Below are 25,858 nucleotides of genomic sequence, written 5' to 3'. Positions count from 1 at the left end.
CAATCCACATCCTCAGAAAAAGCCTGGGTAAACAGCTGGGTTTGGCAATATGTCTTGAAAGTCAGTATATGCTGAGACTCTCTTAAATTAAGATGTATTGCTATATTTTATGGTACTTTTGTTTTTGTTTTTCTATGCACATACACAGAAAAATAGAAATCACCAACTTTTCAATCATCTTTGATTTCTGCATTTACTCTGCATTTCTGCATTTACATATCCTTTAGCATAAGAAAACTTGCAGGTTAATTCTGAAAGGATGTCTTTTGTATATTCAATAGCTCATCATGTAATCATTTTTTCCCCTATATAGTACCACACCGTAGGCTCTATTTGGTGTGGGAGTGGGTTTGGATGGGAGAGTGGCTATTTTAAGTTATCACCATGAAACTTGCATTTGTTATATGGTTGACGTGAAACCTCTACTTTTTTAAATGGGGAAAAAATTGTAAAGATGGAGAATTTAAAAAGAAAATATGTGCCTGGTAGGCTTTCATGTGATTGCATGTCAGCAGGACTTGTTAGGTCTCATGTGTAGCCCTGCAGGGATGGGAAATAACTCTCTTTACAGCTGAAATATTTGCATGTATAGAAAGGACCTTAATGGCCTATGTGATAAATGAAAGGGGTGGGGTAGCTCCCTTTTATGGACACCCAGCGAGCCAGTTAGCTATAAACTCCCTCTTAGTAGATGTTCTCTATTTGCTTTACCTGTAAAGAGTTAAAAAGTCTCCCTGCAATTCACAGGTAAAAGGAAGGGAGTCGGCACCTGACCAAAAGAGCCAATGGGAAGGTGAGAATTTTTTAAAATTGGGAAAGAACTTCCCATTTGTCCCATTTGTCTGTCTGTATTTGTTATCGGAGAGGGGCAGACAGGGAATAACTGTGCTATAAGAAGCTTGGACCAGGCATGAAAAATCATCAGTATCATACCTAGAAACTACTCATTTAAAATCCCAGATATGAAAGTAGATCAGGAAATATCTAGGAAGACGCGATTCAGTTTCTCTTTTTATTTTTTTATGGCTTGTGGACTCCTCTGTGTGAATCCTAGGTGCTTTTGTTTTGCTTGTAACCTTTAAGATGAACTTCAAGAAAGTTATTCTTGATGCTTAACCCGTGTAAGTGTTTTTTTAAATCTAGCAATAGCCTGAGTTTCCAAATTTTTTTTCTTTCTTTTTTTGTTTTTAATAAAATTTACCTTTTTTTAAGAACAGGCCTGGATTTTTGTGTCCTAAGAGGTTTGTGCACATGTTGTTTAATTAGCTGGTGGCAACAGCTGATTTCCTTTGTTTTTCTTTCTCAGCTCTTGCCTGGAGGGGCAGGGGTGAAAGGGCTTGAGGGTAACCCACAGGAAGGAATTCCCTAGTGTGCTTCCTGGGTTCTCAAAGGGGTTTTGCACTTGGGTGATGGCAGGATCTACCTATCCAAGGTCAGAAAAAAAGCTGTAACCTTGGGAGTTTAATACAAGCCTGAAGTGGCCAGTATTAATTTTTAAAATCCTTGCGGGTCCCCACCTTCTGCACTCAAAGTGCCAGAGTGGAGAATCAGCCTTGACAGCCTGGAACTGAAGTTTGCTCATTCTGACTTCAGATGGGTAATTTTGGGGATGCATAGGAAGGGGAAGTAAAAGGGGGCTCCAAAGTAGGGGAAGAGAGAGCGGAAATATTTGTTAATTAAAACAAGTTTCTGCTGTTGGAAGCTGCACAGGGCTTTGGAATGTTAGGATAAATTCTGGGAAGATGAATGGGAAGATGGACAGGATACAGGTAAGGCCATCAAAGGTTCACGACAAATAAATCTATCATTTGGCTCTGCATTTTATCGTGTGGATTGAGTTTCCATAACTAGGGTGTATGTGTGTGGTTCCCTCCCACCTCCCAACCGAATCCTTCCCCTGCCAATACTGTCAACTGTGGACAATCCAAATAAGATAGCAAATATACAGCTATTGTGCCTGGAACAAAAAGAGTAAGTCTGAAAGCTGATCTGTTACTACTTATGTAGTGGAGCCTTGGAAAATGTCTTAAAAGGCTTAGACAAAGCTGTGCACAGCAATCATACTTATCTTTGTACTGCCAGAGGATTCTTAGGTCACATGCTGCCATGTTCCCATTTATTCTAATACTGTAATTACCATAGAAGTTGGATCATCTCTGGTAATTATGAGTGTGTGAAGCATGCTTCAACAGCTCAGATAATGGGATTCACTGTACAGGGTCTACCCTGTACGGCTGCAGAAATTATGCTATTTTATGGAACGTCTAATACCAATATCACTAGAATTACTTTGCTTAAATGGAGAAATAACCTTCTGAGAACAATACATATGAAGGAAAAAGATAGTTTGTCAAAATGTCAATGCACTATATATTTTTTTAGAAATAACTGTCATGGTACACTTTTCGAATTTTATAACAATATATTTAATTTTAACTTTTATTCTTTGAATTCATTTTGAGAGAGAGGTGCTTTATCATGCATGGAATGATTTGAACATATGAAATGGAGGAAAAGTGAGTTGTTGACAGGCTTATTTGTTGTAACCTGTTCGAGAAATATTTTCTTGTTGCTTTCTAGCCAAAAGCTATACAAATAATTAATATTCAAAGAGCAGCACAACAATTGTTGTTAATGTACAGTGCCCTCCTCGATATTTATTGCTGCAGTATCACTTGTGGTTTGTATGAATCTGTTTTCATTGCAGTTTATTAGCAATCAACAATTATTATTTGGCTCTAGTGTTTACAAACTATAATTCATTATCCTCTTATCTTTTATTTATTCGACAATGTCAAATGAAAGAAGCAAAATATTCATTGTTTTTGGTTGGAGGAGTTCTGCAGTAAATTAACATTGCCACTGAGCTGCAGTGCTCAGTGGTCTGTTGTGACTGCTGTGTGTATCCGATCTCTCTCAATCCCACAGTAGATGAGAAGGTAGAGTCTTCACTATAGCAGTGGTACCTGTCTCTCTAGCAACTGCAATTTGAAAACCTGATCTAATTAAAGTCAATTGGGGTTTTGCTATTCATGTCAACGGAGGCAGGGTTTCACCCCTAATGTTCACTGTGTTGACATTTTTGGGAGACCTGAGCAGTGAGTCAACAGGTGACACAGGGAACATAATTCCTATTAATAGGTCTCCTCATGAATGAATTAGTAATGTAAGTATATTAAAATATTTGTATCTGAATGTGCTGTGAAATGAGCTTGTGTAAGTCCAAGTTCCTCCAATTGCTATGATTGCTATCTTAAACTAAAGCATGTTACTGAAAGGAAAATATTATATTCTACTTCTAGTGACATTACAGATGTCACTGAAGAATGGCAATAATTACTTGGAAAATTAGCCATTTTACTCTTGGATCTTGTTAAATCAGTACCTCCAACTTCAAACTTAACCATCCAAAGCACTTAATCTTGTGCTTGTACAAAGATGTCATACATTTACCCTGAAAAGACTGACTTTTTAGCACAGAAAAGACATTTTATGGCAATGCACTTTTAAGCAATAGATGCTAAATTGAAATGGATTTTTTTCAGATAATTCCTATTAATTTCAGTAGGACAATCACATTATTGGAAAAAAAAGCAATGGGTCTATTGGAATACTGTTTCTATTGGTTCCTGGGGTACTGGCCCTCCAGTTCAAAGCAGAATAGAGCAGTAAGAACTCTGCTGAAGGATTCCAAAACAACTTAATTGGCAGTTGCACTACAATTAAAATATCTAAGTAGTTATCAGGAAGTCAGTGGTAAACTGCAGTGTCACAATTCAAAAAACATTATTCTTTCAAAAGTCCTCTGCTGTGTTTACAGTTTATTGTGCTAAGCTAGTCTATGCTATGTTATGTTGTAAATGAGACTGAGCCAGATTTTTCAGAACAAGGCAAAGAGAATTGCATTCATTTGCATTTCTTATTTGTGAATGCAGATATAGCAATTGTAGGCACAATGTTGGTGATTGCATGTGTATTTCCGCATATGACATGAATATCCTCTCCACTTATTTTTAAATATCATTTTGTAAGAATAAATAGCTCAGTGTGGATAAAGTTCCCTGAGCCAAGATCATATCTGTTTGAGATTTACCTAAGAGCCAAATCTTGTGATAGGCAATGAAACTGGTGCATTTTCACTGCATGAGGGCTCCAGCCACAAAAGTGGCAGGCAGGAGGCAGGAGCAGATAGCTTGTGCAGGGCTCTGGCCAGTGGTTCTATGACTACACAGACTTGGTGGCTAAAATCCGCCACAGGAGGGCAAAGCAGGTATTGGAGAGTGGCTTTGCTGGATCTCTGTTGCCTGTGGCTTAATTCTGCAGGATGCTGAACACTCCTGCCCATATCCAACAAAACTAGGCACAAGCTTAACTTTAAGTATATGAATGGTCCTATTGTTTTGTAAGTGCTTTGCTGGATCTGGGACCAGAGTTCTCAGCACCTTGCAAGATCCATACTCTAGTAGGGAGGATTTGTCTACCTTCCTCTAAATCCCCTGAAGAGAACAGCCATGTAATGGTCATTTATTTGAGCTTTGCACAAAGTTCAGGCATTGGACCTAAGTGCCAGGTAAAGTTTAGAATTATAACCTGGTTTGGAATTACAGGCTAGCTTTACTTTATCTACCCTGATCTTTACAAATCAGAGTCACTGATGTCTCCAGTTATTCACTTGGTCACTTATGTGAACGCTAACTCTTGGCTCATTTGGATATACGCTACAATGAAAAATCTTACTTGGCCTCTTCTCTTTTGCTGCCCTTATGTGGCAGCTCCCTTTCCTTTTGAATGACAGTTTCTTCCGGAGCTGCTTTAAGAATACTGTTCTTTATATTACTGCTAAAATTCTTTATGGGAGGACATGATTAGAGAGACTATGAGCAAAACAAGCTAATTTACTTGGAATTCCTATCAATGTGCTTTTAAATATGAAAGCCTAGCCTGCTTTTGTAGAGATGCTGATTTTTTTCTTACACACATTGTGATTTGAAATGAAAATTGAAAGCATCACATGAAAGTGTATAATTGTTTTTCATTTACTGAGGCAGTGTGTGTTACACTGGCTTAATTCATTTGCAGATTCTGTCAACAGGGTGAGGTGAGGCTCATGGTTTGTGCATTATTAAGCTTTACTCATAATATTTGGTTTCAAAAGATTGATAAATATTTTGATGGTGGCATGAGTGCTGTTAATAAAAAGGAATAAATGACAACTCTGTGACGTACTTAAACATTCCTTGTACTCTTGAAAGCCACTGTACATAAAATGCTCATATCAAATATACTTTGGTGGAGGGAGGGAACGTGATACTTACACATGAAAATATTATACATACAGACATGCATGTGTATGATTCATCAGCTGAATAATATTTAAAGCTCAGGAGCCCAGTGGCTTTGATTACTCTAATATTTTTGCTTTCAGTTATCATTGCTTTGATGGCTCTTATAACTTGTTTGTCTCCTCACAATACAGTTGTTATTCTGTACTCGATGCCTCTTCTTGCAGCATGCCAAAATTGTATCTAACTGAACTACAGTATTCCACGGTTGTTGGAACAAATATATGGAACAAACTATGGACAATTCTCAATTTTTAATGAGAGGTGCTGGGGCTAAAGCAATTTTTTTACTTTCATGACTGACATGTCAAGCCCAGAGGTGCCAGGGCTGTGAACTGCCAATTCTAGAGGTGCTGGGGCTCATCCCTGGCAAGCCCTAGCACAAATTAAGCACTGGCTATGGAACATATTCAATCAAGTTTTCTCAGGTTTTAAGAATACAGAATGTGGGAGCTGGGTAGTGTAATGGATAAGATTATTCTTTCCAATTTCCAGTGTAATCCTCTGGTACTGTGTGATTGTGATGGTTCTTGGGTTACCCAGGACTGTGAATCACCTTGTACCCAAAGGAGGGGGAGACTTGCTTGTGCTTATCTGGTTGTCAGCCTGTTAGCCATCCAAACACTCTCCTCTGGGCTGTGCCAGCCCTTTCTTTACCATGCAGGTTATCAATTGGTATACCCCAGTCCCTGAATCCCTTTGAAGAGTAGTGTCCAACCCCTTCTCTTATGAATATTCACAGAAATATCAAGTCTGCTTTCCCCAGGAGGACAGAGTACATACCAGCTTGTATGATTCAACTTGGGATCAGCCTCTTGCTTAGTACCACCACACTGAGATATATTTATAGTGAAAACAACAATAGGTTTACTATCAAAGATTCAAGATGTGAGTAAGGATAGTGGAAACAGGGTCACATATAAAACAAAATCATAACATGCTTTCTAGAGACTTAATTATTAGGTTAACCTCCTGTCTAATGAAGCAGCATCTTCAACCAAGGCTGGTTGTGATCCCATTTTCATGAATGTAACTGCTCTCTCTATATACGTCCTGGGTGTAGGATGATGGGGTATCTTCTTTGTTCCCAGCTACAGTCCAGCAAACCTTTTGAAGTTCATCTCAAGATAACTTTATCTTCCCTTTGTTTCTCCTTATAACTGTTTGTTTGTTTTTTAAATTCTTACAATTTTTCATCTGTATTAAGGTGATAGGAAACCCATTCTGAATGTGGTAATACTTAATTTATGTTTCAACAAAGAGAAAAAGGCATCTTTTGTTTGACAGGAAACCGGTTTCTCCACCTATGCTGAGATGCAAAATCTAAGACTGTATTTTCAGTATACATATGTAATTCTTTACATTCATTTCACAAGAATAACAATGGTCTATGTGACCCTGGCTTTTATTTAAGACAGCAAATGACATTTTGTGGTGAACCAGAATGTACATCCCAGAACTGTAGCACAGCTGGCATTGAGGGGTTCTTGGGTAACAGTGATCTGAGTTCTTTAGATTCAAATCAGTCCCTACTGAATATACAACTACAACTCATAATGAGCACAGAGAATTTGCCATCTGCCTTTTAGCAGTCTTCCTTAGAGGAGTTCCTAACTGAGCCAGAATTGAACAAGGTTTCTGATAGAAGGAAGCAGTATTTTCTAATGGTGGCAGCAATGGTCTTGGGAATTTGACTCCTGGATTCTATGCCTGATTATGCTACTAACTTGATGGTTGATCTTGTGAAAGTCACTTCACATCCCAATGCCTTATTTTACTTCTCTATAAAATGAATGTAGTACTGCTTACAAACCACAGTATTAAGAGGTGTAATGTTGCAATGCACTTTGTGCCTTTCAAAGGGTTCAGTCAAAGTACAAAGCCAGTATCATAATCAAGTATTGTAAGTTGAAGTTGTAGTTTAACCATCAGTATGGTTGTTTAGATAAGTGAATCTTTAGGTCTTGGAGAATGAATGATAGTACAGAAGCAATATATAATGGTCCCAAATGGCTAATGTGTCTGTTGAAATAAACTATTAAATATTCAATCTCAGATTATTTGTAGTCATGAAGTAGGATATGTGAATTCACGCACAGCATTGTAATCTCCTGTATCCGTATTTTATTTATGTGTATTATAATGGTGCTCAAAAGTCCCAAACAAGCCTAAGGCCTTGTGCTAGGTGCTGTACAAACACATGAAAGAAAGTCACTATCACAAAATGTGGGAGGAGAAACAGGCACAGAAGTGAAATGATTCAACCAAAGTCAATCATCAAGTCAGTGATAGAATCAGGATTAGAACCCATATCTTATAAATTGCAGCACAGTGCCTATCCACTGGTCCACTCTGCCTCTCAATTCATGGTGTTAACCCGCAAGGCATTGTTTCTTTGCTAATATGCAAGTGTAAGAGTCTCAAAACGCACTTATGTCCATTACGTTAGTCATGCTTTGCATAAAACACATCCCTGCTACAGTAAATCACTGACGTGAGTGACATATAATTTACTAAATCCATTGACTTTCCTGAGTTTTACTCTTAAAATACACAGGTCTACTTGTAAATCAGCAAGCATTCTAAATAACTCTGGATTGTGTTTGTAATGTTATAAGGGCAACATGCTTGTCGTATGAAATTACTAGTGACAGCTGATGGGGAACATAATGGGGTGAAATTATTAAAAGCACACTTGTGATCATGTTATCAATAAAAATTAAAATTGGCTGTCTCAACTGACTTTTTATGCTATCATGGTCTATGCACAATTTGTATGGTAATGAGGCATTTATGCAGCTTACTCTAGTTTTAGAGTTTTCCTGCTCCCATATATGTATATAAAATATAAAAATACCATACTTTTTTTTTTATAAATGCTGAAGTTGTGGATGATTGCATATGTGGCATGATTCTTGGTTCTTAAAAAAAAAAGTGCATGTGTTGATTTTTTAAAATATTTATATTATAACTATATTATAAAGCCCATTACAAGTTCCACATATCAGCAATAGCAAACCATTCATTGCACATTAGGCAGATTAACTATTTTGGGAGAGGAAAGCTAAACATCCTATCTGATGTAAACCATTTATCCCTTAACATGATGAGAAAACGTTCTCCACCATGAATTTTGAAAAGTTTATGTAATGTAAATATTTTACTTCCCAGTAATTATGGTGAATTAGCACCAGAAAAAAGTGATTGTGAAAATCTGAAATATCAAACATTTAAAAAAAAAGTTTCCTTTTTCATTTTTATGTGCACATTGGCATTTTTTCTCATTTTTCAAATTGGTTCCATCTTGGTTCATTTGATGTCTTCTCTCCTCCCACACCAATTCCCAAGTCAGTGAGGTTTGGAATATGTGCCATGTAAAAACAAAATCTTTGTTCAAAGGCATGCAGTCCTGTAGCCTTAAAACGAGAATTTTTTTGCCCTGCTAAGTGAATTCCATTGAATAAAATGGAGTTCCTATAAGTAGATACTCTTCCTTCAGGACAGGTGGACTATTAAGGCACGAGGACTGTGTTATAGAGCATTAGAGACAGGACTGAGAATCAGAACTTCAGGGTTCTCTCCTTAGCTCTGCCACTGATTGATTATTTGGCCTTTGGCATGTCAGTTCAGCATTCAGTGCCTCAGTTTACTTTGCATACAGTAATACTCATCTACTCCAAAGGGCTGTTAAGAAGATGAATTAGTACTTGTAAAGTGTTTTAGGATGCTCTTTAAAAGATGATGCTCTGTGAGTGCAAAGTATTGTATTACCGTGTCCCAGTCATTTCTAGATACCACCCAATTCCTTTATTAGATTGCCCTTTTTAGATTCTTCCAGTTAACCTTTCTCTTTGCTTTTACAAATATTAACTATTACTGTGGGGAAATGTGATGGCCTCTGAATTTCTCAGTTTCATAAGAATGCAAACGCCATCTTACTATAAAAATAAATGATTTAACTTTAGACGCTTTATCTGTGCCAGCAGTCATTTGCTTGAACTGTGTATATAATCTCTAACACAGTAAAATTTAATAATATATGGTAGTTAGCAGTATACAAACTTTTTAAGGTTGAAGTGCACCTGTCATAATGGCAGTTAAGAGCAATGAATGAAGCCTTATTTACCACCAACGTCCATCCCCCATATTAAACCACTGATGTAAATATGAAAGGAAAGTTATTGGCTAGAAAATCACAAAATGCAATAACACTTTGCAAAATGATCCTTAAAGGTGTATTAAATCACACTTTTCATAATTACTTTTTATTAAAACTCTTCAAGAACCTGGAATCATGGGTACTATACCCTGAACTGAACTGGCCTCATCAATTTTAATTAAAAAAACTTATTAAACTTGTTTTACTGATGAAAATGTGCTCACTGTTGTTCATAGTCAAAAATCCATCAATTTGTATATCTGGCTTGGCTTTAAGCATCAAAGTTTTTGACTCTTTGCCTGGCTGATGTGAGGAGTGTCTCTACATTTTCCACTACAAAATGTTGCCTTTTAAATGGAAACTGCTGTGCTACTATAGACCTCACAATTATAAAGACCCTAAGCCAGTATTGTGAAGGCACAAATGTGATTGGTGTGGTATATGAATCTTTTAAGATAGTCATCCTCATCCAGCCATTAATTAACATTCACTTACCTAAGGTTTATCACCATTTAAAATATATTTTTCAAAAAATGTAAAACCTCCTACAATTTCCTGATACCATTCATCAATTCCACTATCACTGCATTGGTTTGGCTTTGGAGAAGACTGCTGCTACTTGGACTGACAGAAAACTTTAACAATAGCAGGATCCATTCCTTGCAGCACATTTACGACTTCAGGGTTATCGGTACAAAAATTAAAATGAATGTTTTATTTGTTTAAGCTCCTATAACTTGCACCTTTAATGACAATGTGGAATTTTTAAGGGAGGAGGTTAGGAGGAGAAGATTGAAGCCCATATAGGTGTGTCTGCAACTGTTAAAAGCTAAGAAATTGAAGCGGCTCATCTAATGCTATATATGAACATAATCTTTATAATATATTATGAACTAGCATTTAGTGGGGAACGGAAGACTTCTCTTTACAGGAACATATGACACACTTCAGATATCAAACTCCATGACATCCGTTCTGCCTCCTATTCAGAGATGTAACCAATTACTTGTATATTAAAATATGTATTAGATTATTATACTTCTATTTAAATTTCTGTACACTAGCCAGTTTGTGAGACTGTCTCTGCACCAGAACTATGGGATGGAACAGTTACAATGTATACAGTGTTTTCCTGTCAAACCATGTGCTATCACATATATATATATAAGCATAAGTCTGCTTTTATTTATAGATATATATATAAAAGCAGTCTTGTGTTATATGGAATATCAGTTACATTCATAGATTCATAGATTTATAGATACTAAGGTCAGAAGGGACCATTCTGATCATCTAGTCTGACCTCCTGCACAGCGCAGGCCACAGAATCTCACCCACCCACTCCTATGAAAAACCTCACCCATGTCTGAGCTATTGAAGTCCTTAAATCATGGTTTAAAGACTTCAAGGAGCAGAGAAGCCTCCCTCAAGTCAACCATGCCCCATGCTACAGAGGAAGGCGAAAAACCTCCAGGGCCTCTCCAATCTGCCCTGGAGGAAAATTCCTTCCCGACCCCAAATATGGCAATCAGCTAAACCCTGAGCATATGGGCAAGATTCACCAGCCAGATACTACAGAAAATTCTTTCCTGGGTAACACAGATCCCATCCATCTAATATCCCATCTCAGGGGATTAGTCCTATTTACCCTGAATATTTAAAGATCAATTACTTACCAAAATCCCATTATCCCATCATACCATCTCCTCCATAAACTTATCAAGTAGAATCTTAAAACCAGATAGATCTTTTGCCCCCACTGCTTCCCTTGGAAGGCTATTCCAAAACTTCACTCCTCTGATGGTTAAAAACCTTCGTCTGATTTCAAGTCTAAACTTCCTGGTGGCCAGTTTATACCCATTTGTTCTTGTGTCCACATTGGTGCTGAGCTGAAATAATTCCTCTCCCTCTCCTGTATTTATCCCTCTGATATATTTATAGAGAGCAATCATATCTCCCCTCAACCTTCTTTTAGTTAGGCTAAACAAGCCAAGCTCCTTAAATCTCCTTTCATAAGACAAGTTTTCCATTCCTCGGATCATCCCAGTAGCCCTTCTCTGTACCTGCTCCAGCTTGAATTCATTCTTTTTAAACATGGGAGACCAGAACTGCACACAGTATTCTAGGTGAGGTCTCACCAGTGCCTTGTATAACGGTACTAAAACCTCCTTATCCCTACTGGAAATGCCTCTCCTGATGCATCCCAAAACCGCATTAGCTTTTTTCACAGCCATATCACATTGGCAGCTCATAGTCATCCTATGATCAACCAGTACTCCAAGGTCCTTCTCCTCTTCCGTTACTTCTAATTGATGCGTCCCCAATTTATAACTAAAATTCTTGTTATTAATCCCTAAATGCATAACCTTACACTTCTCACTATTAAATTTCATCCTATTACTATTACTCCAGTTTACAAGCTCATCCAGATCCTCCTGTATAATATCCCGATCCTTCTCCGAATTGGCAATACCTCCCAGCTTTGTATCATCTGCAGACTTTATTAGCACACTCCCACTTTTTGTGCCAAGGTCAGTAATAAAAAGATTAAATAAGATTGGTCCCAAAACCGATCCCTGAGGAACTCCACTGGTAACCTCCCTCCAACCTGACAGTTGGCCTTTCAGTAGGACCTGTTGCAATCTCCCCTTTAACCAATTCCTTATCCACCTTTTGATGTTCATATTGATCCCCATCTTCTCCAATTTAACTAATAATTCCCCATGTGGCACGGTATCAAATGCCTTACTGAAATCTAGGTAAATTAGATCCACTGCATTTCCTTTATCTAAAAAATCTGTTACCTTTTCAAAAAAGGAGATTAGGTTGGTTTGGCACGATCTACCTTTTGTAAAACCATGTTGTATTTTGTCCCATTTACCATTGACTTCAATGTCCTTAACTAATTTCTCCTTCAAAATTTTTTCCAGGACCTTGCATACTACAGATGTCAAACTAACTGGCCTGTAGTTACCCGGATCACTTTTTTTTCCTTTCTTAAAAATAGGAACTATATTAGCAATTCTCCAGTCATTCGGTACTATTTCTGAGTTTACAGATTCATTAAAAATTCTTGCTAATGTGCTTGCAATTTCAGGTGCCAATTCCTTTAATATTCTTGGATGAAGATTATCTGGGCCCCCCAATTTAGTCCCATTCAGCTGTTTCAGTTTCGCTTCTACCTCAGATATGGTAATATCTACCTCTATATCCTCATTCCCATTTGTCATGCTACCATTATCCCTAAGATCCTCTTTAGCCTTATTAAAGACTGAGGCAAAGTATTTGTTTAGATATTGGGCCATGCCTAGATTATCTTTAACCTCCACTCCATCCTCAGTGTTAAGCGGCCCCACTTCTTCTTTCTTAGTTTTCTTCTTATTTATATGGCTTTAGAACCTTTTACTATTGGTTTTAATTCCCTTTGCAAGGTCCAAGTCTACTCAACTTCCCATTCAAGTCCCAATCCAGCAAAGCACTTACAGAAGTTCATTGCTTCTTGTATGTGAATAATCCAGTTTACTTCACTGGTACTAATATACTTAAAATTATGAATGTGCTTAAGTTTTTTTGGAGGATTGGAGCCAAAATTTGGGTGGATGTGGGTAAAGGAGAAGATCAAATGAAAATCATCTTTGATATTCAGAGGCTAGTTCAGCCCAATTAAACAAAGTTATTTAACTCTCTTTTTTGTCTCTCTAAATATCTTAACAAAGATATGCACTATTGATTTTTTAAACGTCTGTTTTCACAGCAAATAAAGGGATAGCTTTTATTTTTCTGGAGAGCTTCTATCATATTCCTCCTACTGTACTTAACTGTGATTGAGCTCACCTAGTGGGTAAGAAGAAAGTGGTGCCTTTTCTGTTTAAATGTGTTGCCATCTTTAGCAAGCAAAGGTGGGTTTTTTTGTGTAACTTAAACAGTTAAAATTCAGTGATCCCTAATAACTGATCCATAAAATTTAATATTATAGCATGCTACAAATCATCTGCTCAAATATCAGACTGTTCCGTCCTCAATAGAATAATCGACTCTTCTGCCAGGAAAGTGATTTTTTTTTAAACCAGTTGGCTGAGGGGGTTGATTCATGAAACACACTGACAGACAGTGTATAAAAACTTCTCTAAGAAATGCAGTAAACTTTAGAGACAACTTGTCTGAAACATTTTGTGACAGAACATTCCTAAAGCAGAACAATATTGCAGAATTATTTAAAAGAGAAGCTTTATCAAGGATCCTTGCTCTTGTAACAAAATAATTTGCTGTATTTACTTTATATACATACGTATAATATATATTTTTACTTTAAATTGTCGCCCGAAGCTAGAGAGCGACCAAGCTGATTATTTTTACATCAGAATAGATTATAGGTGTCAGCCAATTGATTCATAGCTCACATGTGCCTAACTTGATGTTGTTTGGCAGTAAGTCTAGAATTATGTTATAATACTGACTGTAAATTTTCTCCTTCGGTAAAAGGTGGTTTATGTACTGTTGCTCAGCTAATCATTTCATCCTTTTTTGAGGGGAGAATGTAAACACACTCTTGAGATGTTTCTTTGATGGCACTTTGTCTTAGTCTGACTACAGGTAAAAATGGATAGAGGCTGTGGTGGTGGTTTCTCCAGTTCAATTTTTAACCCTCCATAATCTAGATTTCATCTTGTTCATTCAGTAAAAATCAGTAACCGCTTCTTCCAGGCCAACTCTAACTGCTTTTCTCTGTCTTCATTCGCACTGAATTGTCCCATACTTTTCTGCACTATGGATCATTCTTTCCATCTTCAACCCTATTCTCTCAGGGCTTCTAAAATTACTCCCCTGGTTTCCACTTTCCTGTATAAAGGAATATTCCATCAGTTTATTTTTGGAGATGCCTCTTCTGCTTCTACCCTTTGTTAGAGTCCCCCAGGACTTTCTCCTTGGTGTACACTGCTTCTCTCTCTGCACTCTCTCCCTGACCTGTCTTAGTCAGTCCTATACCTTGAGTTGTTGTTTTTTATGCGGGTGACTCCCAAATATACTTTTGCATCCTTGACTTCTTACTAGCCACACATCACCATCATTTCTGTGCGATCTCCTCCTTGAACTTTCACTATTCCTCAAGTTAGATATACCCCAAATTGATTTTATTTGATTTTTATTTTAATTCTCTGATCTCCCTTTCCTATTACTATATTCCTATTCCTATTATTATATAATTATTATATAATTCCCCCATTCTACCAGAAACATGAGATCACAACTTTGGAGTCACTTTTTACTCTCCCCTCACTTTCTACCCCCATATCCAGGTTCCTGTTAAATCCATTACATTCTTTTCTATTCACCCTCCACTCCCAAAACACTGAACCATGCTTTGGTTATATCTCCGTTCACTTATTTGTATAACCTCCTCATCTCTGTTCTCCCTACATTTTACCTCTTCCCCCTCAGTCTAAACCTTAGCTTCTTCATTTGGGAAACTTCCTTTCTTACCACTATGCCCATGTCTCTCTTTCTTCTTAAATTCCTGCACAAAGTTCAAAATAGTCACCCTCAAATGTAAAGCTTTGAGAAAACATTGCCCCAGGCTACATCTCTTTCCCCTATCTTCTGCTGACTGCTTCTTTTGTCTCTGTTGCCCTGGTCTTGTTTCATGCCTTTTCTTATGCTTGGAGTAGCCTTCTAGTTAATGTGCACTAATCGCCCCCCTCCAACCCTTTCTTCAATAAACTTGTGGTCTGTGAAGCATTTCAGCTATAGATACCTGATTTCACTCTGCATTTTGCTGATGTTGTTCTGTATTGTACAAATTAATTTTTTTCCAAGCATAAGCTTTGGGAGCAGGGACTCAATTCTTCATTGGGCATATTTTCAGAGCATTTTATATATTTATGGCTTTATATGATTTATAATATGTCCTTTTGTTTAAACGCTTAGACTGTACAGACTTAAACTACTATAGTAATAATATTAAGATTGTGACAAATGGGCAAACCTACAGTAATCCAATAGGAAATTCCAAATTTTGGCTTGAAATAAAGGGAGAAAATAAGCTTATAACTAGAACATTTGCCCTTCTCTTCCTAATGTTTCCTTACATGCAATATGATCTCTTATGCACAGTTTCATTTACTTACATTGCTACAGCGAGGTTTCCATTCTTGTTTCTCTTTGAATTATACCTGCCCAAGTAGTTGTGAGAGAATCTATGCATCAGCCAGGGGAAATGGAGCAAAAGCAGTACTGCATGAATAGGCTCCAGGTAGCTTCTGCCTCAGTTTTATCTCAGGCAGTCAGGATAATTCAGAAAGTTTTTAAATGTAAGAAGTCTTGTTTGCCTATCAGTCTTGATAGCAAGGTGAGAGTCAAGTAGGTATGGTGTCAAAGTCTGCAAAGGACCTGTTGTGGGCAATGACCAAAAGAAGCAATGCACTGTCCATGTCTCCTGGAGCCCATCATGGTTTGCAGGTCTTGCCTAAACCTATTTTAGGACTCAGGCAAGCATCTATACCATTCATTGCCTATTTTATATTGCATTTTCCTACCATTGCAAGCAGTTCCCAACCAAGATGCATACATTTGCAATAACTGCTAAAGATCATGCAAATCTCGGATGGGAGTATTCAGTCACATGAGACATTGCAAATCATCTACATCATAGGCTGCAATTCCCACTGTCTCTTGCAGATGAAAGGATGCCAACAACAAGGAGAATCAATTACATGTGCTTCCATCTGCTAATTTAAAGAAGCTAAAGTTCTAATGTTCCAAGCTACAACATACAGCAGCTACCAGCACCGTAGGGACATTTAAACTCCACATTTCTGCTTTATAAAGTTCTATGAAAATCCCTTGTAAGGAAAATCCCAGTGTTGTGTCTGTTCATTTCTCTCATCAGCCTCCAAACTGGAAGAAAATATAGATGATACCTGAGACAGAGAAGTTTTGCTTGGTTTTTAAGAGGATATGTAGTGGTTGCCTCTTTATTTTTATTGTTTTGTAATGCTAGGACCTGTAGCACTTATCAGTCACTAATGATATCACTTCAGTAACTGTTTTGTTAAACATAAATATTGTTAAGCAATAGCAGTTGCTTGAAATTGTATCATACTGCATATCTCCTTCGTTTCAGACAAAACACTGTCAGTAACATGCCATCTGTGTTTCCCTATTAGTCCATCAAGGAGTCGGGGATTTACACATGGGACAAAGTAGGTGGCATGGGGTGCTCTAGAGGTGGTGGTGATATGATTTCAGCCCCAGTCAATACGCAAAAGGCATTGGCCCCCAAACTGCCATCACTGCTTTTCTGAAATTTTATGAAGAACCACCACTGTCTCTTACCAATCCTTGCTCAAAAACTGGAATAGGAGGGAATGGTTCACCAGATATGAGGTTTTTAAAAAAAAAAATCTGTGGGTGGCACACAAACACTTTTGGACTTACTGTGAACAATTTGTGAAAGTGGAGGTGCCTCTTCAGTCATTCATGTAAGTAATCATTCTGTGTAACTGGTCAACAGTGTCACATGCTGTGATTTTTGCTCTCTGATTGTATGACTTAACTTTTGTGAGCAGGAATCATGCCCATAGAAACCGGTTGGGAAACTGGCTCACTCAGGGAGAGGGAAGGGAAGATATTAAGCAGAAACAAGAGCTGAATGGGGTCAGAGAACGTCTGGGCATTTTAAATCTTTACTTGCCATGTTTTGCACAACAAAGTTATTTTTGGCTGTGTATGTGGACCACAGTTTTAAACTTAATTGGATTCATTTCTGAATGAGCAGAAATGAAAAACATGACAAATGTATTTGCTACAGGACTTTACATTCAAATTTATCTTGTCATATTTCCATTAAATAATTGAGTGTATCCATCCATAAGGTGGTTCTGGAAGCACTTCCGGCATGAATATGCTCATTCAGATACAAATTAGTGATTATTGCATAAATATTTGCGGGAACAAAATTCCCCCCCAAAAAACTTTTGTGCAAACAAAATCAGTTTCACAATGACCATGGCAAAGGGAATAAATATGAAGAAACCTGGTTGGCCTAAATTACAGGCTGGATTTAGTAAACATATTGGCAGACCTATTTTCCTTCTGTTCGGTCAGCTCGTGTGTGTGTGTGTATGTATATGCATATATATATATATGCATACACAGTATATATGAAAAGTGATATTTAATTTTCAATCAAAGCAATCCCTTAAATGTATAGAATAACACAGAATAGTCACCTTGCTACATATTTACTAACAGTTACCTTTCCTATCTAATAAAGTAATAATAATCTAATAAACTCTGTTGCAGAGCTGGCTGACTTCAAAGGAACCAGGATCCAATAATTCATGGAAAAACACCTGCACTTGATAAGAGGTCTCTTCAGTGAATGGATCCAAAGTGCCTCTCCCTGCTCTGTTATACTGAAGCATTCTTTTGTCTTTATTCATAGATAGGGCAATCCCCCGTCAATTATAATGTTACTTTATCTCCATGTGGTTGAATTGCTTGCAGTTGTCCTTATGGTTTTCCATTGACTATTTTGTGGTGGGACAATGGTAGACAACTGAGCCTTGCATTACCTCGCTGGCTGACTAGGGACAGGCTGCAACTCCCTCCTGAATGAATAGATCATCAAAGAATAATATTACTCCCCGTTGACTCCTTTTTAACCTTAATACCAGAAGGGTATAAACTTCACTATTGTTATGATTCCTTATGCACTCTTTCAAGAGAGACCTTACATGTTACCCTTTATGGACAAATACCCTGTAAACAGTGTATTTGATATAGTTAGTTTGTCAGATCTGAGTTCTTCGCAAAAAAAAAAGGGTCTGTTGTGTCACATGTACCCAAACTCTATTGCAGATAGGTAGGAAACTTATGAGATTGGCATTCTATTGAAGCTGAATATGATGCTCCTCATATCTTTTAAAAATGCTCACAAGTAGCATGTAAATTCCAAATCTCAGGAGTTATATACTTTGCTTGTTGAAACAGAGAAACTCCATTACTTTATTTAAACACTGTGTATAATTTTACGCACACTGTAACTCTGCTTGTATAAAATGGACCCTTTTTTAAATGAATTGTGCATATGGAACCTGCAGTCTTATTGTGCAGAAAAAATTAGTGTGTGTGTGTGTGGGGGGGGGCAATTGCACTGGCCTGTTAAGGATAAATAGTTCCCAAAGGTACTTTTTTTATATTTGTCCCCTAAATAAATTACAGTAACTTAAATTCATGACATTTAAAAAAAGAAATCTACCCGAGTGCAGAGAAACTGTATATATGACAATAGGGAATAGCAAAAAGAAGAAATAGTAGGTATGCAATTTTTGGCTTGCAGTTTCTTTTTCTATTTTAATGCAGTAGTTTTCTCATGGAAAGGATATACATGCTTAAATAGACAGATTCCCAAAACATACTGGCAACTTTCACAGATTTATTAAAATTGAAATATAGAACTGCACATAGTTCACTCAATAGCCTAATTGCCCATGCTTAATTCCTGTAATACAATTACATATGAAGGTGATCCTTATTGTTATGGAATTGGATTACTTTACTATCCATTTATACAGGTGGCGGGAATGAGGTTAAAATGTTGCTTAGATCATAACTCAATGAGTCAGTTGTTTTTAACCTTATTCTTGTTTATCCATTTGATAATTTGACCGTAGAAAAAGGCCAACGCTGGGAAAGAAGAAATGCTACAGGTAAAGGGATAGCAATGTTGCCCACTGTTTGCCTTTAGTATGTTTTTGTCTTGCCCTTACTGGCTGGACTGTGATTCTCTTACTGATGTTGAATGTTACCTTACACTATGACAGGTTTCAGAGTAGCAGCCGTGTTAGTCTGTATTCGCAAAAAGAAAAGGAGTACTTGTGGCACCTTAGAGACTAACAAATTTATTAGAGCATAAGCTTTCGTGAGCTACAGTTACGTGCATCCGATGAAGTGAGCTGTAGCTCACGAAAGCTTATGCTCTAATAAATTTGTTAGTCTCTAAGGTGCCACAAGTACTCCTTTTCTTCTTACACTATGAGTAGTCTCACTGAAGTCGATGTGGTCACGAGCAGAGTAAAGCATTACTCCGTGTTAATCAGAGTCCCAAATTCTCGTCCCCCGTAATTTCCTCTTTTTACAGATTATTATTTTCAAAGAATTAAAAGGAAAAAGAACGGGGTCAGATGTTCAGTGCCTGTACATTAAAGACTCTAGCAGTTATTTTAAATAATATGTAGTCTCATGTTAGAGATTAAGAAGAGGGAGGGAAATTCCAAAAAAAAAAAAAAATCTGCTTTCCATCCAAATTTTCTAAATTAATGCTGGTCAAATTATTGGAATCAAATTCTATGAAAAATGTTGCTAATTGTTTCCATCCATCTTAGAATCATATAATAATACGGTTGGAAGAGACCTTAGGAGGTCATCTAGTCGAACCCCCTGCTCAAAATAGGACCCACACCAACTAAATCATCCCAGCCAGAGCTTTTTCAAGCCAGGCCTTAAAAACCTCTAAGGATGGAGATTTTGTGTTTCCATACATCATAAAAATGTAGGGCTGGAAGGGACCTTGAGAGCCCCCTACACTAAGGCAGAACCAAATATAGCTAAACCATCCTTGACAGGTATTTGTCTAACCACTTCTTAAAATCCTCCAATGACAGGGATTCCATGACAATCTTTAGAAACCTGTTCCAGTCCTTAACTATCCTTAGAATTAGAAAGTTTTTCCCAATCTCTAAGTTAAATCTCCCTTGTGGCAGAAGTTGATCCTTTGATGGACATAGTGAAACAATTCATCAACAGATATTAAAGTATTTGAAGATTGTCATCAGGGTCCCCCTTGGTGGTCTTTTCTCAAGATTAAACATGCCCAGCTTTTTTAACCTTTCCTCATAGGTCAGGTTTGCAAAGACTTTTATCCTTTTTGTTGCTGTTCTCTGGATTTTCTCCAATTTGTTCACATCTGTCTGAATGTTTGGTGTCCAGAGACCTCTCACAATGCCAAGGAGAGCAGTACAATTACCTATTGTGTCTTGCATACATTAATACAGTCCCATTACTATACCCTAGAATGATTGCCTTTTTCACAGCTGTTAACTAATTCTCAATTTGTGATCCACTATAACTCCCAGATCTGTTTCAACAGTACCATAGGTGTCAACTTACTCAGATCACCAGGGGTGCTTGACCACCACTCTGCCCAGGCCCTGCCCTCACTCTACCTCAGGCCCTGCCCCTGCCCCCACTCCCTCCGTGCCTCCTGCATGCCCTGCTGAACAGCGGATCGTGGTGGGAGGAAGGCACTGGGAGGGAGGAGGAGGCTGTGATCTGTAAGGCTGCCAGTGCATGCTAAACACCCACTATTTTTTTCCCATGGGTGCCCCAACCTGCAGAGCATCCATGGAGTCAGTGCCTCTGAGCAGTACTACAGCCAAGCTAGTTATTCATAATTGGTAGTTTGCATTTGATTTTTTCCTTCCCAAGTGAAGTACTTTGCACTTGTCTTTATGGAATTTTATCTTACTGAATTCAGATCAATTCTCCTATTTTTCAGTTTTTGAATTCTAATCCTGTTCTCCAAAGTGCTAGACTATAACAGAACTAGATAAATTCAAAAAAGAACTAGATAAATTCATGAAGAATAGGTTCATCAATCGCTATTAGCCAGGATAGGCTGGGATGATATCCCTAGCCTCTGTTTGCCAGAAGTTGGGAATGGATCACTTCATGATTACCTGTTCATTCCCTCTGGGGCACCTGGCATTGGCCACTGTCTGAAGATAGGATACTGGGCTAGATGGACCTTTGGTCTGACCCAGTATGGCCGTTCTCATGTTTATAAGCATGCTCTCTACTCCATTGAACATGTCATTAATGAAAATATCACATAGTACCACACCCACAATAGACCCTTGTAGGATCCCATGAGATACATCCCCTCAGTGTGACAGCGAACCATTGATAACTCTTCTTGGAGTACGGCTTTTCAACCAATTGTGGAACTACTTTACTGTGGTGGTCAGCTTTCAACTAGTGGAGCTAGTGATCTGATCTGGGTCCCTCTCTGGTCAGATCAGGTCAGTATATCTCTCAGCATTAGGAACACCAACTCCCAGGAGACAGTAGGGGTAACAGCTGTATTGGTGAAGCTTGCTGTGGTAGCCAATATTTCTCCCCTAAGTTCTTCTTTAAGGATCCACAAATGGAGTGGTGGGGAGAAAAGCCCATCCCCTCATTATTTTTTTGTAACAATTAGGCCTAGTTTCTGGCACGCCAATTTGGGTTCACTAATTTCTGCCTCTACTCTTCACTTGTTTACCAGCATGATCTTAACACAATCCTTGAGTTATATCAGTTGGCCTTTTTGGTTGGACTAATTCAGTCTTTGTCTTCCTTTTGTACCTTTTCCCATCAACATCTGTTATAAATTATTGTGACATCTTATGAACTTACACTCATTTTTTACAGTTGAACTCACAAATATGGTAAGTTTTTAGGCCCAATTATCACAAGAAGCCCTAGCTCATTACTTCTCTGCAGAAAGAATATAATTTGCACCCTCTAGTAGGGCTTGTCTTCTTGCGCACCAGCTCAGACACACTCTTTGGGATGGGTTTCCATTCCTTTCCATCACTTCAGGTAGGAGTTAAATCCTCTTAGTATCGGGACATATGCAAAACACCCCTGACTCACAAGACATTGTCCGTTTACACTTTTATACTTCATCCCTGTTATCTTCCCAACATTGTATTTTGGTATAAAACTTGTGAAACATCTCATATAGGAATACCTAGTGTCATGGTTTTATTTTATACCTACTTTGGTAATCTTTCTTTAAAGCAGATCTGCTAAAATCATGTATCGATCAATACTAGAGAGCTTTTAGTTGACACCATGAAGACCATCTGCTGGAAAAGCCCTGGTTCTCTTTGCTGCTCAGTTGAATCTGAAACTATGCTTTAAGCAAAACTATAGAAAGCATGAGGATTTGCCAAGGGACAGCAAAAGTATATGATGGATAACAGCATCTTGTAAAAATAAGTAAATAAAAAACAGACACAATGTCACTCCAGCCTTTTCGTCTGTAAATAATCATGAGATTAAGCATGCTCGATAGTATTGTGATCTCAACATTTTGCACCCAATCCCTAACCTAATTCCAAGAGTATAATATACAGAGCCTGAAGTACATAAACCAGAGAGACTAAGTTAGATGTAATAGGTCAAGATTTACAATCTAACCTCTGCACAAACAAAAACAAACAAAACTCTGAATGCCACTGTTATGCTGTTGTATACAATAGAAGCTATAAACAATCCTTTTCCCAGGCATCAGTATGGGAAGTTGTAATAAGGTTACTGTAATGAGGTGTGGTCCCCACACTGGCCCTGAAGGGATTAAAGTAGGCCAGAAGGACCAATTTGTTTTAGGCTGAAAACCAGGTGAAATTTAGGCTGAGAGGAAAACCCTAATTAAGGGAAGCTCACCTTTGCAGGAACAGGCAGAACATCTATAAAATCAAGGAGCTAGTAGCAGGAAGGAGGGCTGCAGTGACTCTCCTTGCGACAAGGGAGAAAAGGGGATTTGGACCCAAGAGGAAGGGTTTGTCTAGCAGACCCAGGAGATGAGGGTTTAGTTAGAAGGATGGAGAATGCAATCCTGAGATAAGCAAAGTCGGAGAACACTTCAATCTCTCTGGTCACTCAATTACAGACCTAAAAGTTGCAATTCTTCAACAAAAAACCTTCAAAAACAGACTCCAAAAAGAGAGTGCTGAATTGGAATTAATTTGCAAACTGGACACCATTACTTTAGGCTTGAATAAAGACTGGGAGTGGGTGTGTCATTACACAAAGTAAAACTATTTACCCATGTTTATTACCCCCTCCCACACACTCTTCCTCACAAGTTCTTGTTGACTGCTGGAAATGGCCCACCTTGATTATCACTACAAAAGGGGTTTTTTTGTTTGTTTTTTGTTTTTCTCTCTTCTGCTGGTAATAGCTCACCTTACCTGATCACTCTCGTTACAGTGTGTATGATAACACCCATTGTTTCATGTTCTCTTTGTATATAAAATCTCCCCACTGTATTTTCCACTGCATGCATCCGATGAAGTGAGCTGTAAATGAAGGAAGCTTATGCTCAGATAAATTTGTTAGTCTCTAAGGTGCTGCAAGTACTCCTTTTCTTGTATTTGAAGTGTGTAATTTTTAAGGCAAACACTGAAATACTGTATAAATGAAGTCCATCAAAATCCCTACCCTTAGAAATATAGTATCGTATTGCTTGTACAGAATTTGAGAAAAACACATGCAGAAGATGGTGTATATAAAATGAGAAGTTAGAGATTCATATAAACACTTTCAGAAAGGCAAATTGCTTCCCTGAGTGGCATGTGTAAAATTAATTGTTACCTCATATGCTGTAGCTTATTGATCTGTGGGACATTCAGTATGTTGTCTTAACCAACATGGCGGGTGGGCAGGATAAGTCGGTGTATATATAGGCAAGGGAAATGACAGCTGGTTGCTTTTACCTAAATTGGATGGTAGGATAAAAAAGATAAATCCAGATCAAACATCTTCCCCCCCACCCCACCCCCGTTTAGTCTTTTAGGTATTGTAGCGTAAAGACTTACATGTACATGAATATGATTGCCCAAATGTAAGACAAATCAGTGCTGTACTTTGATATTCAAAATTAATATGCTGTGCTGGACTCCTCTCTGTGCAGTATGACATTGTTGGAGTACTTACAAATGTGCTATGGACTGAACAGTTACTGAGATAAAGCAAGACAAGTGTGATCTAAAACCATATATCAATCACTCCCTCTTCCATTGTGCCTCATACTCTCACTGTCTCACATACTCCTTTTCCTCCCTTTCTTCAGAAATATGTATTCCCTTGTTGTAATTATTCTTGTGGATTATGATCCAGGCAGAGAACTGAAGCTCATATACACTCACATAAGGAATGAAAGAGAACTGAGAAAAACAGACTTTCATGCTGTCCTGGAGCTGGGATAGGGACTACAGGAGAAGAGAGCCAGTGAGGGAGGGATGTGGGGGCTCAGCCTGAATAGTGGTAGCTTCCATGGATCTCTAGAGATGTCTTTTTTATTATTTTATTTTATTTTTATTTTTATTTTTTGCAAGGACCCAATCTCCTTGCTCCTTTCTTTCAGTGAGAGCAAATGATGAACTTGACCGCTGACTCCCGAGAGAATGTTGCTAACGCAACTGTGGGGAGGAACCTCCCAGTTTCCTAACAGAGGACAAAAAAAAAATTAATTAAATTACAAACACAGAACTAGGTTAAAAGAACATAAAGGTTGCACAGTCGATCACAAGAGTTAAGGAATGCTAGGTGTAAGATTCTGTAATAAGAAGTTATCTCCAGTGCCTTGCAAGAAAATGTTGGGTCATCTGTTCCCTGCTGTATAATGTTTCCAGCAGATCCCTGGGTGGTTGTAGTCCACCATCATCACCAAGATCTGTGTTTTGGATGATTTTATTAGTTTTTTTTAAAAAAAGAAGCCTTATCCACCTCTTCTTCCTGATTAGGTGGTCTATAGTAGACACCTCCCCATAACAGCACCCTTATTTTTTACCCTTTTATCCTTACTTAGAGACTTTCAGCAGGTTTGCCTTCTACTTCTATCTCAGCCTAGGGTTGGCAACTCTGACTGAAGCTATTCCGGGAGACTTTTTTCTTCCCAACATGACGTAATGTTGTTTTCTTTAAACATCATATTAAAATCTCCCAGATTGCTTTCAATAGTCACTGGGAGATCGATGCCAAATCTGGTAACACTCCCGGCCAATCTGTGTGGGTTGGTAACCCTATCTCAACCTCAGTGCAAGTTTATTCATCTTTGATATCCCAGGCAACACCTCCTCCCTTTTTGTTCTTACCTGTCCTTCCTGAACAAGCTGTATCCTTCTATATCGATATTCCAGTCGTGAATTATCCTACCAAGTTTCTGTGATGCCAGTTATGTTGTAAATATGATTATTCGCTAGTATATTTAGTTTTTCCTCTTTATTCACGTGCAGTCTAGTCAGCACTAGAAGCTGTGACAGGTTTAAGCAAGCTCAGTGAAGATGGACTTCTCAGAGTTTTCAGCTACTGAAACAGAAGAAGTCTCTACTCAAGATGTGTAGAAGGCAGTTTTTTCAGAGGGAATAATTTAGCCAAATATAGGAAGATTTTCAGTGAGACAACAAGAGGCACATTCATGATATACCAGCCATCTTCCTGCCAAATTTCAAGTCTCTGCTCCAAAGCATGGGGGCACTTAGAGCTTTTCAAAGACAAAAAAAGGTTGCCAGAATTTTAGTCAAAACAA

General features: G+C 38.0%; 1 protein-coding gene and 1 long non-coding RNA gene across 49 annotated transcripts in view; one reads left to right on the top strand and one right to left on the bottom strand.

The window, feature by feature from the left end:
- Positions 1 to 25,858, top strand: part of PTPRD (protein tyrosine phosphatase receptor type D) — a 1,712,576-nt gene that overhangs the window by 765,009 nt on the left and 921,709 nt on the right. The gene's annotated exons all lie outside the window — the stretch shown is intronic.
- LOC122460475 lies at positions 1,330 to 24,905 on the bottom strand. Its single transcript, XR_006281786.1, has 3 exons — positions 23,594 to 24,905; positions 23,402 to 23,406; positions 1,330 to 1,445 (listed from the first exon to the last, which is right to left on the bottom strand). It is a non-coding gene; the product is annotated as an uncharacterized LOC122460475 (long non-coding RNA).

The sequence above is a fragment of the Dermochelys coriacea genome, chromosome 5, assembly GCF_009764565.3.
Source record: "Dermochelys coriacea isolate rDerCor1 chromosome 5, rDerCor1.pri.v4, whole genome shotgun sequence".
NCBI lineage: Eukaryota > Metazoa > Chordata > Testudines > Dermochelyidae > Dermochelys > Dermochelys coriacea.
The sequence above is the reverse complement of the archived record's forward strand: the minus strand, read 5'-3'. Positions and strand labels throughout refer to the sequence as shown.